The 13,536-nt window shown below is 43.1% G+C and overlaps 26 non-coding genes across 26 annotated transcripts; all 26 read left to right on the forward strand.

The window, feature by feature from the left end:
• Window positions 1–163: 163 nt before the first annotated feature.
• Window positions 164–245, forward strand: TRNAL-AAG (transfer RNA leucine (anticodon AAG)). The gene has a single exon. It is a non-coding gene; the product is annotated as a tRNA-Leu (tRNA).
• Window positions 246–315: 70 nt separating this feature from the next.
• On the forward strand, window positions 316–397 carry TRNAL-UAG (transfer RNA leucine (anticodon UAG)). Its single transcript has one exon. It is a non-coding gene; the product is annotated as a tRNA-Leu (tRNA).
• Window positions 398–467: 70 nt separating this feature from the next.
• On the forward strand, window positions 468–549 carry TRNAL-AAG (transfer RNA leucine (anticodon AAG)). The gene has a single exon. It is a non-coding gene; the product is annotated as a tRNA-Leu (tRNA).
• A 373-nt stretch (window positions 550–922) lies between these two features.
• Window positions 923–1,004, forward strand: TRNAL-UAG (transfer RNA leucine (anticodon UAG)). The gene has a single exon. It is a non-coding gene; the product is annotated as a tRNA-Leu (tRNA).
• A 221-nt stretch (window positions 1,005–1,225) lies between these two features.
• TRNAL-AAG (transfer RNA leucine (anticodon AAG)) lies at window positions 1,226–1,307 on the forward strand. Its single transcript has one exon. It is a non-coding gene; the product is annotated as a tRNA-Leu (tRNA).
• A 527-nt stretch (window positions 1,308–1,834) lies between these two features.
• TRNAL-AAG (transfer RNA leucine (anticodon AAG)) lies at window positions 1,835–1,916 on the forward strand. The gene has a single exon. It is a non-coding gene; the product is annotated as a tRNA-Leu (tRNA).
• A 221-nt stretch (window positions 1,917–2,137) lies between these two features.
• Window positions 2,138–2,219, forward strand: TRNAL-AAG (transfer RNA leucine (anticodon AAG)). The gene has a single exon. It is a non-coding gene; the product is annotated as a tRNA-Leu (tRNA).
• Window positions 2,220–2,441: 222 nt separating this feature from the next.
• Window positions 2,442–2,523, forward strand: TRNAL-AAG (transfer RNA leucine (anticodon AAG)). The gene has a single exon. It is a non-coding gene; the product is annotated as a tRNA-Leu (tRNA).
• A 221-nt stretch (window positions 2,524–2,744) lies between these two features.
• On the forward strand, window positions 2,745–2,826 carry TRNAL-AAG (transfer RNA leucine (anticodon AAG)). The gene has a single exon. It is a non-coding gene; the product is annotated as a tRNA-Leu (tRNA).
• A 527-nt stretch (window positions 2,827–3,353) lies between these two features.
• TRNAL-AAG (transfer RNA leucine (anticodon AAG)) lies at window positions 3,354–3,435 on the forward strand. The gene has a single exon. It is a non-coding gene; the product is annotated as a tRNA-Leu (tRNA).
• A 221-nt stretch (window positions 3,436–3,656) lies between these two features.
• TRNAL-AAG (transfer RNA leucine (anticodon AAG)) lies at window positions 3,657–3,738 on the forward strand. The gene has a single exon. It is a non-coding gene; the product is annotated as a tRNA-Leu (tRNA).
• A 2,761-nt stretch (window positions 3,739–6,499) lies between these two features.
• Window positions 6,500–6,581, forward strand: TRNAL-AAG (transfer RNA leucine (anticodon AAG)). The gene has a single exon. It is a non-coding gene; the product is annotated as a tRNA-Leu (tRNA).
• Window positions 6,582–7,377: 796 nt separating this feature from the next.
• Window positions 7,378–7,459, forward strand: TRNAL-AAG (transfer RNA leucine (anticodon AAG)). Its single transcript has one exon. It is a non-coding gene; the product is annotated as a tRNA-Leu (tRNA).
• A 221-nt stretch (window positions 7,460–7,680) lies between these two features.
• Window positions 7,681–7,762, forward strand: TRNAL-AAG (transfer RNA leucine (anticodon AAG)). The gene has a single exon. It is a non-coding gene; the product is annotated as a tRNA-Leu (tRNA).
• A 527-nt stretch (window positions 7,763–8,289) lies between these two features.
• Window positions 8,290–8,371, forward strand: TRNAL-AAG (transfer RNA leucine (anticodon AAG)). Its single transcript has one exon. It is a non-coding gene; the product is annotated as a tRNA-Leu (tRNA).
• Window positions 8,372–8,592: 221 nt separating this feature from the next.
• TRNAL-AAG (transfer RNA leucine (anticodon AAG)) lies at window positions 8,593–8,674 on the forward strand. Its single transcript has one exon. It is a non-coding gene; the product is annotated as a tRNA-Leu (tRNA).
• A 526-nt stretch (window positions 8,675–9,200) lies between these two features.
• TRNAL-AAG (transfer RNA leucine (anticodon AAG)) lies at window positions 9,201–9,282 on the forward strand. The gene has a single exon. It is a non-coding gene; the product is annotated as a tRNA-Leu (tRNA).
• Window positions 9,283–9,959: 677 nt separating this feature from the next.
• TRNAL-AAG (transfer RNA leucine (anticodon AAG)) lies at window positions 9,960–10,041 on the forward strand. The gene has a single exon. It is a non-coding gene; the product is annotated as a tRNA-Leu (tRNA).
• Window positions 10,042–10,415: 374 nt separating this feature from the next.
• Window positions 10,416–10,497, forward strand: TRNAL-AAG (transfer RNA leucine (anticodon AAG)). The gene has a single exon. It is a non-coding gene; the product is annotated as a tRNA-Leu (tRNA).
• Window positions 10,498–10,871: 374 nt separating this feature from the next.
• On the forward strand, window positions 10,872–10,953 carry TRNAL-AAG (transfer RNA leucine (anticodon AAG)). Its single transcript has one exon. It is a non-coding gene; the product is annotated as a tRNA-Leu (tRNA).
• Window positions 10,954–11,174: 221 nt separating this feature from the next.
• TRNAL-UAG (transfer RNA leucine (anticodon UAG)) lies at window positions 11,175–11,256 on the forward strand. The gene has a single exon. It is a non-coding gene; the product is annotated as a tRNA-Leu (tRNA).
• Window positions 11,257–11,326: 70 nt separating this feature from the next.
• On the forward strand, window positions 11,327–11,408 carry TRNAL-AAG (transfer RNA leucine (anticodon AAG)). Its single transcript has one exon. It is a non-coding gene; the product is annotated as a tRNA-Leu (tRNA).
• Window positions 11,409–12,082: 674 nt separating this feature from the next.
• Window positions 12,083–12,164, forward strand: TRNAL-AAG (transfer RNA leucine (anticodon AAG)). Its single transcript has one exon. It is a non-coding gene; the product is annotated as a tRNA-Leu (tRNA).
• A 69-nt stretch (window positions 12,165–12,233) lies between these two features.
• Window positions 12,234–12,315, forward strand: TRNAL-AAG (transfer RNA leucine (anticodon AAG)). The gene has a single exon. It is a non-coding gene; the product is annotated as a tRNA-Leu (tRNA).
• Window positions 12,316–13,145: 830 nt separating this feature from the next.
• TRNAL-AAG (transfer RNA leucine (anticodon AAG)) lies at window positions 13,146–13,227 on the forward strand. The gene has a single exon. It is a non-coding gene; the product is annotated as a tRNA-Leu (tRNA).
• Window positions 13,228–13,448: 221 nt separating this feature from the next.
• On the forward strand, window positions 13,449–13,530 carry TRNAL-AAG (transfer RNA leucine (anticodon AAG)). The gene has a single exon. It is a non-coding gene; the product is annotated as a tRNA-Leu (tRNA).
• Window positions 13,531–13,536: the final 6 nt, after the last annotated feature.

The raw sequence follows: 13,536 nt of genomic DNA on the forward strand, positions 1-13,536 counted from the left end.
AAGTCTGAGGTGACTTTTGTTTCAAGGTAGAGTGGCCGAGTGGTTTAAGGCACAATTCCCTTCGGGGCGTGGGTTCGAAACCCACATCTATCAGCCTACTTCGTTTTCTAGAATTAATAATATTAAGCTTTTGCTTATTAGTCTGAGGTGACTTTTGTTTCCAGGTAGAGTGGCCGAGTGGTCTAAGGCGCTGGTTTAAGGGACCAGTCTCTTCGGGGGCGTGGGTTCGAATCCCACCTCTATCAGCCTACTTCGTTTTCTAAAATTAATAATATTAAGCTTTTGCTTATTAGTCTGAGGTGACTTTTGTTTCCAGGTAGAGTGGCCGAGTGGTCTAAGGCGCTGGTTTTAGGCACCAGTCTCTTCGAGGGCGTGGATTCGAATCCCACATCCATCAGCCTACTTTGTTTTCTAGAGTTAATAATATTAAGCTTTTGCTTATTAGTCTGAGGTGACTTTTATTTCCAGGTAGAGTGGCCGAGTGGTCTAAGGCGCTGGTTTAAGGCACCAGTCTCTTCGGGGGCGTGGGTTCGAATCCCACCTCTATCAGCAGGTTTGTTTTCTACGATTAATAATATGATGCTTTTGCTTAATAGACTGAGTTTACTTCTGCTTTCGGGTAGAGTGGCCGGGTGGTCTAAGGTCCTGCTTTCAGGCACCAGTCTCTTAGGAGGGCGTGAGTTCGAATCCCACTTTTATCAATCTATTTTGTTTTCTAGGATTAATAATATGAAGCTTTTGCTTATAAGTCTGAGGTGACTTTTGTTTCCAGGTAGAGTGGCCGAGTGGTTTAAGGCGCCGGTTTAAGGCACCATTCCCTTCGGGGCGTGGGTTAGAATCCCACATCTATCAGCCTACTTTGTTTTCTAGAATTAATAATATTAAGCTTATTCTTATTAGTCTGAGGTGACTCTTGTTTCCAGGTAGAGTGGCCGAGTGGTCTAAGGCGCTGGTTTTAGGCACCAGTCTCTTTGGGGGCGTGGGTTCGAATCCCACCTCTAACAGCCTATTTTCTTCTCTAGGATTAATAATATGAAGCTTTTCCTTAATAGACTGAGTTTACTTTCGCTTTCGGGTAGAGTGGTAGGGTGGTCTAAAGCGCTGGTTAAAGGCACCATTGCCTTCTGGGCGTGAGTTCGAATCCCACATCTATCAGCCTACTTTGTTTTCTAGGATTAATAATAGGAAGCTTTTGCTTATTAGTCTGAGGTGAGTTTTGCTTCCAGGTAGAGTGGCCAAGTGGTCTAAGGCCCTGGTTTAAGGCACCAGTCTCTCTGGGGGCGTGGGTTCGAATCCCACCTCTATCAGCCTTTTTTCTCCTCTAGGATTAATATTATGAAGCTTTTGCTTAATAGACTTAGTTTACTTTTGCTTTCGGGTAGAGTGGACGGGTGGTCTAATGCCCTTGGTTTAAGGCACCAGTCTCTTAGGAAGGCGTAAGTTCGAATCCCACTTCTATCAATCTATTTTGTTTTCTAGGATTAATAATATGAAGCTTTTGCTTATAAGTCTGAGGTGACTTTTGTTTCCAGGTAGAGTGGCCGAGTGGTTTAAGGCGCTGGTTTAAGGCACCATTCCCTTCGGGGCGTGGGTTAGAATCCCACATCTATCAGCCTACTTTGTTTTCTAGAATTAATAATATTAAACTTTTGCTTATTAGTCTGATGTGACTTTGGTTTCCAGGTAGTGTGGCCGAGTGGTCTAAGGCGCTGGTTTTAGGCACCAGTCTCTTCGAGGGCGTGGATTCAAATCCCACATCCATCAGCTTACTTTGTTTTCTATAATTAATAATATTAAGCTTTTGCTTATTAGTCTGAGGTGACTTTTGTTTCCAGGTAGAGTGGCCGAGTGGTCTAAGGCGCTGGTTTAAGGCACCAGTCTCTTCGGGGGCGTGGGTTCGAATCCCACCTCTATCAGCCTATGTTCTTCTCTAGGATTAATAATATGAAGCTTTTCCTTAATAGACAGAGTTTACTTTTGCTTTCGGGAAGAGTGGTAGGGTGGTCTAAAGCGCTGGTTAAAGGCACCATTGCCTTCGGGGCGTGAGTTCGAATCCCACATCTATCAGCCTTCTTTGTTTTCTAGGATTAATAATAGGAAGCTTTTGCTTATTAGTCTGAGGTGAGTTTTGCTCCCAGGTAGAGTGGCCAAGTGGTCTAAGGCGCTGGTTTAAGGCACCAGTCTCTTCGGGGGCGTGGGTTCGAATCCCACCTCTATCAGCCTATTTTGTTCTCTAGGATTAATAATATCATAGCTTTTCTTATTAGTCTGAGGTAACTTTTGTTTCCAGGTAAAGTGGCCGAGTGGTCTAAGGCGCTGGTTTTAGGCACTAGTCTCTTCGAGGGCGTGGATTCAAATCCCACATCCATCAGCCTACTTTGTTTTCCAGAATTAATAATATTAACCTTTTGCTTATTAGTCTGAGGTGACTTTTGTTTCCAGGTAGAGTGGCCGAGTGGTCTAAGGCGCTGGTTTAAGGCACCAGTCTCTTCGGGGGCGTGGGTTCGAATCGCACCTCTATCAGCCTATTTTCTTCTCTAGGATTAATAATATGAAGCTCTTCCTTAGTAGACTGAGTTTACTTTCGCTTTCGGGTAGAGTGGTAGGGTGGTCTAAAGCGCTGGTTAAAGGCACCATTGCCTTCTGGGCCTGAGTTCGAATCCCACATCTATCAGCCTACTTTGTTTTCTAGGATTAATAATAGGAAGCTTTTGCTAATTAGTCTGAGGTGAGTTTTTCTTCCAGGTAGAGTGGCCAAGTGGTCTAAGGCCCTGGTTTAAGGCACCAGTCTCTCCGGGGGCGAGGGTTCGAATCCCTCCTCTATCAGCCTATTTTCTCCTCTAGGATTAATATTATGAAGCTTTTGCTTAATAGACTGAGTTTACTTTTGCTTTCGGGTAGAGTGGCCGGGTGGTCTAATGCCCTTGGTTTAAGACACCAGTCTCTTAGGAAGGCGTAAGTTCGAATCCCACTTCTATCAATCTATTTTGTTTTCGAGGATTAATAATATGAAGCTTTTGCTTATAAGTCTGAGGTGACTTTTGTTTCCAGGTAGAAAGGCCGAGTGGTTTAAGGCGCTGGTTTAAGGCACCATTCCCTTCGGGGCGTGGGTTAGAATCCCACATCTATCAGCCTACTTTGTTTTCTAGAATTAATAATATTAAGCTTTTGCTTATTAGTCTGAGGTGACTTTTGTTTCCAGGTAGTGTGGCCGAGTGGTCTAAGGCGCTGGTTTTAGGCACCAGTCTCTTCGAGGGCGTGGTTTCAAATCCCACATCCATCAGCTTACTTTGTTTTCTAGAATTAATAATATTAAGCTTTTGCTTATTAGTCTGAGGTGACTTTTGTTTCCAGGTAGAGTGGCCGAGTGGTCTAAGGCGCTGGTTTAAGGCACCAGTCTCTTCGGGGGCGTGGGTTCGAATCCCACCTCTATCAGCCTATTTTCTTCTCTAGGATTAATAATATGAAGCTTTTCCTTAATAGACTGAGTTTACTTTCGCTTTCGGGTAGAGTGGTAGGGTGGTCTAAAGCGCTGGTTAAAGGCACCATTGCCTTCTGGGCCTGAGTTCGAATCCCACATCTATCAGCCTACTTTGTTTTCTAGGATTAATAATAGGAAGCTTTTGCTTATTAGTCTGAGGTGAGTTTTGCTTCCAGGTAGAGTGGCCAAGTGGTCTAAGGCGCTGGTTTAAGGCACCAGTCTCTTCGGGGGCGTGGGTTCGAATCCCACCTCTATCAGCCTATTTTCTTCTCTAGGATTAATAATATGAAGCTTTTCCTTAATAGACTGAGTTTACTTTCGCTTTCGGGTAGAGTGGTAGGGTGGTCTAAAGCGCTGGTTAAAGGCACCATTGCCTTCTGGGCCTGAGTTCGAATCCCACATCTATCAGCCTACTTTGTTTTCTAGGATTAATAATAGGAAGCTTTTGCTTATTAGTCTGAGGTGAGTTTTGCTTCCAGGTAGAGTGGCCAAGTGGTCTAAGGCCCTGGTTTAAGGCACCAGTCTCTTAGGAAGGCGTGAGTTCCAATCCCACTTCTATCAATCTATTTTGTTTTCTAGGATTAAAAATATGAAGCTTTTGCTTATAAATCTGAGGTGACTTTTGTTTCCAGGTAGAGTGGCCGAGTAATTTTAGGCGCTGGTTTAAGGCACCATTCCCTTCGGGGCGTGGGTTCGAATACCACATATATCAGCCTACTTTGTTTTCTAGAATTAACAAGTTGGGAAAACCAAAATATTACCTCTCCGAGTCAAGACGACTACTTACAAACTTATTTACCCAGATATGAAAATGTTTCTTAAGTTAAAATTTATGAAATATTAAAGCAGTATACAAAGCATAGCAAATTTACTGTAAATCAGACGACATTTTACATCCAATAATGATATACTTGTACACTTTAAAATCATCCGATGGGGGAAAAACGGGTCATCGGCGTTTTATAAATGACGCTAGCCTAATAAAGCGTGCAAGGTACCAAGGCTTAACAAAAATTGTAGGATAACATATTTTTAGAGATAGATAACAACTTTTATAATTAAAATTAGAAACTAACATATCTCTTAAAATTCTCGCGTGATCAACTGGTTTCACGCCAATTAAATAGCTATAGTCCCATAGAGCTATTTGTATTAATTCCTCCATAGTTTTTTCGCCAAGCTGAAAACTACGCGTTTTACGTCACGTTATCCAAAAAGCCGACTATTTTCTTTGAAGACCGCGCTAGCTCAGCGCTAAGCACCGTAACGTCAAAATTCAAAAACAAAATCCCTGGGCCGCGTTCAGCAACGCTGGGCTCTGCTGAACGCGGCCCAGATTTCCACCATGATAATAAAATTTAAGCCTAATTATTTAAAAGTGTATTTAACTTTCGGCTCACTCTGAACCGTTAATGTCTCTGCATACAGAAACGAAAACCAAACCCAAACGTTTACTTTTTGGTTCACTAGGCCTATTGACAAGTAAGAGGTCATTTGACCAACATAGCAGCATTGTGCTTGTATTCACTGTGATTTTAGAAAGGATTATGCTATAAACAGATGTAGTATAGCTTAAGTAATATATAAACATCCATTTTAAATAATAATATTAAAAAAAATCTTTGGAATATCAAAATGAAGTAGAGCTTTAAAGCTACAAAAGTACTAAATGCATCATAATTAAGAAAAATATTTCCACATATTCACTTTATATTAAGGATAAAGGGAATATTATGGTTGTGTTGGATTTCTTTACACATCAAAACAAAACGAACTTCTAACGCAGCGCACTACTGTAACAACGGACGGACACATACAGACAAAAACATAGACTGCTTTTAACTCTTTCCGTATTAATTTTGAATTGAGAAACAAGATTATCTTAAATATTAAAATAAATATAATTAATATTTAATATTTTCTTCGTTAGTTATTCGCCTTATTGAACGTTACATCGTTTTGAAAAAGAACAATTAAACATTCTTGAGAGACTTGACTAATATTGGCGTTTGAAATGAAGCATACGCCGGTTGCTTCGCCTTCATCAAATAGGTAGTATATAAGGGTGTCGAATCGCAGCTATGGATAAGAACAGCGCAATTGCGTGTACCTTTGGTGGAAGCCCCACCATTGGGAGGCCGGACGTTTCTCGTAACCCTGGCCGATCGCCGCGTATGTCTTAACCTTAAGGAGTAGAAGCCAGGTGTACAGAGTGGTGTCCATGTGGGATGGACAAAAACAAAGACCAGAAGATGGTGGTGTTAGAAGCCAGGTGTACAGACTGGTCTCCATGTGGGATGGACAAAAACAAAGACCAGAAGATGGTGGTGTTAGAAGCCAGGTGTACAGACTGGTGTCCATGTGGGATGGACAAAAACAAAGACCAGAAGATGGTGGTGTTAGAAGCCAGGTGTACAAACTGGTGTCCATGTGGGATGGACAAAAACAAAGACCGGAAAATGATGGTGATAGAAGCCAGTAAGTGCAGACTGGTGTCTATGTGGAATGGACAAAGACCACAAAATGGTGGTGTTTGAAGCCAATAAGTACAGATTGCTATTCATGTAGAATAGACAATTGACTAGTCAGATGAAGTAATAGTGGCCAGTTGATTTGTGGATAGATTCAAGTTTTGAAATTTCCGGGAACTGTGAATACGGTCCGGAAATAGCGAACACATTTGCTTCAATTCGGAAACTGCGAACACGGTCCCCTGGGGTGTAAGTCAATAACAACAGACAGACAGACAGACAGACAGACACACACACAGACACGTCGAAATTAGAACCTCTCCGTGACATACGTCACTCGGAGAGGTAATAATATTAAGCTTTTGCTTATTAGTCTGAGGTGACTTTTGTTTCCAGGTAGAGTGGCCTAGTGGTCTAAGGCGCTGGTTTTAGGCACTAGTCTCTTCGAGGGCGTGGATTCAAATCCCACATCCATCAGCCTACTTTGTTTTCCAGAATTAATAATATTAACCTTTTGCTTATTAGTCTGAGGTGACTTTTGTTTCCAGGTAGAGTGGCCGAGTGGTCTAAGGCGCTGGTTTAAGGCACCAGTCTCTTCGGGGGCGTGGGTTCGAATCCCACCTCTATCAGCCTATTTTCTTCTCTAGGATTAATAATATGAAGCTTTTCCTTAATAGACTGAGTTTACTTTCGCTTTCGGGTAGAGTGGTAGGGTGGTCTAAAGCGCTGGTTAAAGGCACCATTGCCTTCTGGGCCTGAGTTCGAATCCCACATCTATCAGCCTACTTTGTTTTCTAGGATTAATAATAGGAAGCTTTTGCTTATTAGTCTGAGGTGAGTTTTGCTTCCAGGTAGAGTGGCCAAGTGGTCTAAGGCCCTGGTTTAAGGCACCAGTCTCTCCGGGGGCGAGGGTTCGAATCCCTCCTCTAGGATTAATATTATGAAGCTTTTGCTTAATAGACTGAGTTTACTTTTGCTTTCGGGTAGAGTGGCCGGTGGTCTAATGCCCTTGGTTTAAGGCACCAGTCTCTTAGGAAGGCGTAAGTTCGAATCCCACTTCTATCAATCTATTTTGTTTTCTAGGATTAATAATATGAAGCTTTTGCTTATAAGTCTGAGGTGACTTTTGTTTCCAGGTAGAGTGGCCGAGTGGTTTAAGGCACCATTCCCTTCGGGGCGTGGGTTAGAATCCCACATCTATCAGCCTACTTTGTTTTCTAGAATTAATAATATTAAGCTTTTGCTTATTAGTCTGAGGTGACTTTTGTTTCCAGGTAGTGTGGCCGAGTGGTCTAAGGCGCTGGTTTTAGGCACCAGTCTCTTCGAGGGCGTGGTGTCAAATCCCACATCCATCACCTTACTTTGTTTTCTAGAATTAATAATATTAAGCTTTTGCTTATTATTCTGAGGTGACTTTTGTTTCCAGGTAGAGTGGCCGAGTGGTCTAAGGCGCTGGTTTAAGGCACCAGTCTCTTCGGGGGCGTGGGTTCGAATCGCACCTCTATCAGCCTATTTTCTTCTCTAGGATTAATAATATGAAGCTTTTCCTTAGTAGACTGAGTTTACTTTCGCTTTCGGGTAGAGTGGTAGGGTGGTCTAAAGCGCTGGTTAAAGGCACCATTGCCTTCTGGGCCTGAGTTCGAATCCCACATCTATCAGCCTACTTTGTTTTCTAGGATTAATAATAGGAAGCTTTTGCTAATTAGTCTGAGGTGAGTTTTTCTTCCAGGTAGAGTGGCCAAGTGGTCTAAGGCCCTGGTTTAAGGCACCAGTCTCTCCGGGGGCGAGGGTTCGAATCCCTCCTCTATCAGCCTATTTTCTCCTCTAGGATTAATATTATGAAGCTTTTGCTTAATAGACTGAGTTTACTTTTGCTTTCGGGTAGAGTGGCCGGGTGGTCTAATGCCCTTGGTTTAAGGCACCAGTCACTTAGGAAGGCGTAAGTTCGAATCCCACTTCTATCAATCTATTTTGTTTTCGAGGATTAATAATATGAAGCTTTTGCTTATAAGTCTGAGGTGACTTTTGTTTCCAGGTAGAAAGGCCGAGTGGTTTAAGGCGCTGGTTTAAGGCACCATTCCCTTCGGGGCGTGGGTTAGAATCCCACATCTATCAGCCTACTTTGTTTTCTAGAATTAATAATATTAAGCTTTTGCTTATTAGTCTGAGGTGACTTTTGTTTCCAGGTAGTGTGGCCGAGTGGTCTAAGTCGCTGGTTTTAGGCACCAGTCTCTTCGAGGGCGTGGTTTCAAATCCCACATCCATCAGCTTACTTTGTTTTCTAGAATTAATTATATTAAGCTTTTGCTTATTAGTCTGAGGTGACTTTTGTTTCCAGGTAGAGTGGCCGAGTGGTCTAAGGCGCTGGTTTAAGGCACCAGTCTCTTCGGGGGCGTGGGTTCGAATCCCACCTCTATCAGCCTATTTTCTTCTCTAGGATTAATAATATGAAGCTTTTCCTTAATAGACTGAGTTTACTTTCGCTTGCGGGTAGATTGGTAGGGTGGTCTAAAGCGCTGGATAAAGGCACCATTGCCTTCTGGGCCTGAGTTCGAATCCCACATCTATCAGCCTACTTTGTTTTCTAGGATTAATAATAGGAAGCTTTTGCTTATTAGTCTGAGGTGAGTTTTGCTCCCAGGTAGAGTGGCCAAGTGGTCTAAGGCGCTGGTTTAAGGCACCAGACTTTTCGGGGGCGTGGGTTCGAATCCCACCTCTATCAGCCTATTTTCTCCTCTAGGATTAATATTATGAAGCTTTTGCTTAATAGACTGAGTTTACTTTAGCTTTCGGGTAGAGTGGCCGGGTGGTATAAGGCCCTGGTTTAAGGCACCAGTCTCATAGGAAGGCGTGAGTTCGAATCCCACTTCTATCAATCTATTTTGTTTTCTAGGATTAAAAATATGAAGCTTTTGCTTATAAATCTGAGGTGACTTTTGTTTCCAGGTAGAGTGGCCGAGTAATTTTAGGCGCTGGTTTAAGGCACCATTCCCTTCGGGGCGTGGGTTCGAATACCACATATATCAGCCTACTTTGTTTTCTAGAATTAATAATATTAAGCTTTTGCTTATTAGTCTGAGGTGACTTTTGTTTCCAGGTAGAGTGGCCTAGTGGTCTAAGGCGCTGGTTTTAGGCACCAGTCTCTTCGAGGGCGTGGATTCGAATCCCACATCCATCAGCCTACTATGTTTTCTAGAATTAATAATATTAAGCTTTTGCTTATTAGTCTGAGGTGACTTTTGTTTCCAGGTAGAGTGGCCGAGTAGGTTAAGGCGCTGGTTTAAGGGACCAGTCTCTTCGGGGGCGTGGGATCGAATCCCACCTCTATCAGCATATTTTCTCCTCTAGTATTAATATTATGAAGCTTTTGCTTAATAGACTGAGTTTACTTTTGCTTTCGGGTAGAGTGGCCGGGTGGTCTAAGGCCCTGGTTTAAGGCACCAGTCTCTTAGGAAGGCGTGAGTTCGAATCCCACTTCTATCAATCTATTTTGTTTTCTAGGATTAATAATATGAAGCTTTTGCTTATAAGTCTGAGGTGACTTTTTTTTCCAGGTAGAGTGGCCGAGTTGTTTAAGGCGCTGGTTTAAGGCACTATTCCCTTCGGGGCGTGGGTTAGAATCCCACATCTATCAGCCTATTTTGTTCTCTAGGATTAATAATATCATAGCTTTTCTTATTATCCTGAGGTGACTTTTGTTTCCAGGTAGAGTGGCCGAGTGGTTTAAGGCGCTGGTTTAAGACACCATTCCCTTCGGGGCGTGGGTTCGAATACCACATCTATCAGCCTACTTTGTTTTCTAGAATTAATAATATTAAGCTTTTTCTTATTAGTCTGAGGTGACTTTTGTTTCCAGGTAGAGTGGCCGAGTGGTCTAAGGCGCTGGTTTTAGGCACAAGTCTCTTCGAGGGCGTGGATTCGAATCCCACATCCATCAGCCTACTTTGTTTTCTAGAATTAATAATATTAAGCTTTTGCTTATTAGTCTGAGGTGACTTTTGTTTCCAGGTAGAGTGGCCGAGTGGTCTAAGGCGCTGGTTTAAGGGACCAGTCTCTTCGGGGGCGTGGGTTCGAATCCCACCTCTATCAGCCTATTTTCTCCTCTAGGATTAATATTATGAAGCTTTTGCTTAATAGACTGAGTTTACTTTTGCTTTCGGGTAGAGTGGCCGGGTGGTCTAAGGCCCTGCTTTAAGGCACCAGTCTCTTAGGAAGGCGTGAGTTCGAATCCCACTTCTATCAATCTATTTCGTTTTCTAGGATTAATAATATGAAGCTTTTGCTTATAAGTCTGAGGTGACTTTTGTTTCCATGTAGAGTGGCCGAGTGGTTTAAGGCGCTGGTTTAAGGCACCATTCCCTTCGGGGCGTGGGTTAGAATCCCACATCTATCAGCCTACTTTGTTTTCTAGAATTAATTATATTAAGCTTTTGCTTATTAGTCTGAGGTGACTTTTGTTTCCAGGTAGAGTGGCCGAGTGGTCTAAGGCGCTGGTTTAAGGCACCAGTCTCTTCGGGGGCGTGGGTTCGAATCCCACCTCTATCAGCCTATTTTCTTCTCTAGGATTAATAATATGAAGCTTTTCCTTAATAGACTGAGTTTACTTTCGCTTTCGGGTAGAGTGGTAGGGTGGTCTAAAGCGCTGGTTAAAGGCACCATTGCCTTCGGGGCGTGAGTTCGAATCCCACATCTATCAGCCTACTTTGTTTTCTAGGATTAAAAATAGGAAGCTTTTGCTTATTAGTCTGAGGTGAGTTTTGCTTCCAGGTAGAATGGCTGGGTGGTCTAAGGCCCTGGTTTAAGGCACCAGTCTCTTAGGAAGGCGTGAGTTCGAATCCCACTTCTATCAATCTATTTTGTTTTCTAGGATTAATAATATGAAGCTTTTGCTTATTAGTCTGAGGTGACTTTTGTTTCCAGGTAGAGTGGCCGAGTGGTCTAAGGCGCTGGTTTAAGGCACCAGTCTCTTCGGGGGCGTGGGTTCGAATCCCACCTCTATCAGCCTATTTTCTTCTCTAGGATTAATAATATGAAGCTTTTCCTTAATAGACTTAGTTTACTTTCGCTTTCGGGTAGAGTGGTAGGGTGGTCTAAAGCGCTGGGTAAAGGCACCATTGCCTTCTTGGCGTGAGTTCGAATCCCACATCTATCAGCCTACTTTGTTTTCTAGGATTAATAATAGGAAGCTTTTGCTTATTAGTCTGAGGTGAGTTTTGCTTCCAGGTAGAGTGGCCGAGTGGTCTAAGGCGCTGGTTTTAGGCACCAGTCTCTTCGAGGGCGTGGATTCGAATCCCACATCCATCAGCATACTTTGTTTTCTAGAATTAATAATATTAAGCATTTGCTTATTAGTCTGAGGTGACTTTTGTTTCCAGGTAGAGTGGCCGAGTGGGTTAAGGCGCTGGTTTAAGGGACCAGTCTCTTCGGGGACGTGGGTTCGAATCCCACCTCTATCAGCCTATTTTCTTCTCTAGGATTAATAATATGAAGCTTTTCCTTAATAGACTGAGTTTACTTTCGCTTTCGGGTAGAGTGGTAGGGTGGTCTAAAGCGCTGGTTAAAGGCACCATTGCCTTCGGGGCGTGAGTTCGAATCCCACATCTATCAGCCTACTTTGTTTTCTAGGATTAATAATATGAAGCTTTGCTTATAAGTCTGAGGTGACTTTTGTTTCCAGGTAGAGTGGCCGAGTGGTTTAAGGCGCTGGTTTCAGGCACCATTCCCTTCGGGAAGTGGGTTAGAATCCCACATCTATCAGCCTACTTTGTTTTCTAGAATTAATAATATTAAGCTTTTGCTTATTAGTCTGAGGTGACTTTTGTTTCCAGGTAGAGTGCCCGAGTGGTCTAAGGCGCTGGTTTTAGGCACCAGTCTCTTCGGGGGCGAGGGTTCGAATCCCACCTCTATCAGCCTATTTTCTTCTCTAGGATTAATAATATGAAGCTTTTCCTTAATAGACTTAGTTTACTTTCGCTTTCGGGTAGAGTGGTAGGGTGGTCTAAAGCGCTGGGTAAAGGCACCATTGCCTTCTTGGCGTGAGTTCGAATCCCACATCTATCAGCCTACTTTGTTTTCTAGGATTAATAATAGGAAGCTTTTGCTTATTAGTCTGAGGTGAGTTTTGCTTCCAGGTAGAGTGGCCAAGTGGTCTAAGGCGCTGGTTTAAGGCACCAGTCTCTTCGGGGGCGTGGGTTCGAATCCCACCTCTATCAGCCTGTTTTATTCTCTAGGATTAATAATATGAAGCTTTTCTTATTAGTCTGAGGTGAGTTTTGTTTCCAGGTAGAGTGGCCTAGTGGTCTAAGGCGCTGGTTTAAGGCACCAGTCTCTTTGGGGGCGTGGGATCGAATCCCACCTCTATCAGCCTATTTTGTTCTCTAGGATTAATAATATGAAGCTTTTGCTTAATAAACTGAGTTTATCTTTGCTTACGGGTTGAGTGGCCGGTTGGTCTAAGGCGCTGGTTTAAGGCACCAGTCTCTTAGGAGGGCGTGAGTTCGAATCCCACATCTATCAGCCTACTTTGTTTTCTAGGATTAATAATATGAAGCTTTTGCTTATTAGTCTGAGTTTGTTTTGTTTCCAGGTAGAGTGGCCGAGTGGTCTAAGGCGCTGATTTTAGGCACCAGTCTGTTCGGGGGCGTGGTTTCGAATCCCACCTCTATCAGCCTATTTTGTTCTCTAGGATTAATAATATGAAGCTTTTGCTTAATAAACAGAGTTTACTTTTGCTTGCGGGTTGAGTGGCCGGTTGGTCTAAGGCGCTGGTTTAAGGCACCAGTCTCTTAGGAGGGCGTGAGTTCGAATCCCACTTCTATCAATCTATTTTGTTTTCTAGGATTAATAATATGAAGCTTTTGCTTATAAGTCTGAGGTGACTTTTGTTTCCAGGTAGAGTGGCCGAGTGGTTTAAGGCGCTGGTTTAAGGCACCATTCCCTTCGGGAAGTGGGTTAGAATCCCACATCTATCAGCCTACTTTGTTTTCTAGAATTAATAATATTAAGCTTTTGCTTATTAGTCTGAGGTGACTTTTGTTTCCAGGTAGAGTGGCCGAGTGGTTTAAGGCGCTGGTTTTAGGCACTAGTCTCTTCGAGGGCGTGGATTCAAATCCCACATCCATAAGCCTACTTTGTTTTCTAGAATTAATAAAATTAACCTTTTGCTTATTAGTCTGAGGTGACTTTTGTTTCCAGGTAGAGTGGCCGAGTGGTCTAAGGGGCTGGTTTAAGGCACCAGTCTCTTCGGGGGCGTGGGTTCGAATCCCACCTCTATCAGCCTATTTTCTTCTCTAGGATTAATAATATGAAGCTTTTCCTTAATAGACTGAGTTTACTTTCGCTTTCGGGTAGAGTGGTAGGGTGGTCTAAAGCGCTGGGTAAAGGCACCATTGCCTTCTTGGCGTGAGTTCGAATCCCACATCTATCAGCCTACTTTGTTTTCTAGGATTAATAATAGGAAGCTTTTGCTTATTAGTCTGAGGTGAGTTTTGCTTCCAGGTAGAGTGGCCAAGTGGTCTAAGGCGCTGGTTTAAGGCACCAGTCTCTTCGGGGGCATGGGTTCGAATCCCATCTCTATCAGCCTGT

The sequence above is a fragment of the Phalangium opilio genome, unplaced genomic scaffold (assembly GCF_054372755.1).
Source record: "Phalangium opilio isolate 3A_F unplaced genomic scaffold, DU_Popi_V2 ptg000246l_1, whole genome shotgun sequence".
NCBI classification, from domain to species: domain Eukaryota; kingdom Metazoa; phylum Arthropoda; class Arachnida; order Opiliones; family Phalangiidae; genus Phalangium; species Phalangium opilio.